Genomic DNA, 2,005 nt, shown 5'->3' with positions numbered 1-2,005 from the left:
ACAGAAAGTCAACAAAGAAACAATGGATTTAAACTATACATTGGAACAAATTGACTTAACAGATATATACAGAACATTCTATCCAACAACTGCAGAATATACATTCTATTCAACAGTGCATGGAACTTTCTCCAGGACAGACTATATGATAGGCCACAAATATGATTTAGAAAATCGAAATTGTATAGATTTAAGCAAATCGAAATTGTAACAAGCAGTCTCTCAGACCACAGTGGAATAAAACTGGAAATCAACTCCAAAAAGAACCTTCAAAACCATGCAAATCCATGGAAATTAAATAACCTGCTCCTGAATGATCACTGGGTGAAAAATGAAATCAAAATGGAAATTAAAAAGTTCTTCAAACTGAACGACAATAGTGACACAACCTATCAAAACCTCTGGGACACAGCAAAGGCAGCACTAAGAGGAAAGTTCATAGCCCTAAATGCCTACATCAAAAAGTCTGAAAGAGCACAGACAATCTAAGGTTACACCTCAAGGAACTAGAGAAACAAGAACAAACCAAACCCAAACCCAGCAGAAGAAAGGAAATAACCAAGATCAAAACAGAACTAAATGAAATTTTTTTAAAAAAAATACAAAAGATAAATCAGCTTCTTTGAGAAAACACCAAATGGCAGATACGCCGATGCAATGCAGGGGCAGGCGGAGCTGGAGGCCCCAGGGGCCCTGGGATAGGGAACCGCGGTGGCGTCCTGGGAGGCTTTGGCAGTAGCATCCAGGGCCAGGGTTGCAGCCATGGAGCTTGAGGAGGCAAGGTGAGGACAAGGAGTGGATGCCCGTCACCAAGCTGAGCCATCTGGTCAAGGACATGAAGATGAAATCCCTGGAGAGCTATGTCTTCTCCCTGCCCATTAAGGACTCTGAGATCATTGACTTTTTCCTGGAGACCTCTCTCAAGGATGAGGTTTTGAAGGTTATGCCAGTGCAGAAGCAGACCCATGCTGGCCAGAGAACCAGGTTCAAAGCGTTTGTTGCCATCAGGGACTACAATGGCCACGACGGTCTGGGTGTTAAGTGCTCCAAGAAGGTGGCCACTGCCATCCTTGGGGCCATGATCCTGGCCAAGCACTCCATTGTCCCTGTGCACATAGGCTACTGGGGGAACAAGATTGGAAAGCCCCATGCCATCCCTTGCAAGGTGACAGGCCGCTGCGGCTCTGTGCTGGTGACTATCCCTGTGCCCAGGGGCACTGGCATCATCTCAGCCCCTGTGCCCAAGAAGCTGCTGATGATGCCTGGCATTGATGACTACTACACCTCAGCCAGGGGCTGCGTTGACACCCTGGGCAACTTAGGCAAGGCCACCTTTGATACCATCTCAGACCTAAAGCTACTTGACCCCTGACCTCTAGAAGGAGACTGTATTCACCAAGTCTCCCTATAAGAAATTCACTGACCACCTCGTCAAGACCCACGCTAGAGTCTCCGTGCAGAGGACCCAAGCTCCAGCTATGGCTACAACACAGGGTTTTTATACAAGAAAAATAAAGTGAATGAAGCCTGAAAAAAAAAAAACAAAAAAGATAAATCAAACAAAAAGCTGGTTCTTTGAGATGATAAATAAAATTGACAGACCATTAGCAAGATTAACCAAGAAAAGAAGAGAGAAAATCCAAATAAACTCAGTAAGAAATGAAATGGGAGATATTACAACTGACACCACAGAAATGCAAAAGATGACTCAAGGCTACTATGAACACCTTTACACACATAAACTAGAAAACCTAGAAAAGATGGATAAATTCTTGGAAAGATACAACCCTCTTAGCTTAATTTAAATCAGGAAGAATTAGATACACTGAACAGACCAATAACAAGCAGTGAGATTGAAATGGTAATTTAAAAATTACCAACAAAAAAAGTCCAGGACCAGACGGATTCACAGCAAAATTCTACCAAACGTTCAAAGAAGATTTGGTACCAATCATATTGACACTATTCCACAAGATAGAGAAAGAGGGATCCCTCCCTAAATCAT

The 2,005-nt window shown here is 43.0% G+C and overlaps 1 pseudogene; it reads left to right on the top strand.

Annotated features, from left to right (window-relative positions):
- Positions 1-799: 799 nt before the first annotated feature.
- Positions 800-1,372, top strand: LOC103223474 (small ribosomal subunit protein uS5 pseudogene; annotated as a pseudogene).
- The last annotated feature ends 633 nt before the right edge of the window (positions 1,373-2,005 follow it).

This window comes from Chlorocebus sabaeus, chromosome 4 (genome assembly GCF_047675955.1).
Source record: "Chlorocebus sabaeus isolate Y175 chromosome 4, mChlSab1.0.hap1, whole genome shotgun sequence".
Lineage (NCBI taxonomy): Eukaryota > Metazoa > Chordata > Mammalia > Primates > Cercopithecidae > Chlorocebus > Chlorocebus sabaeus.
The sequence above is the reverse complement of the archived record's forward strand: the minus strand, read 5'-3'. Positions and strand labels throughout refer to the sequence as shown.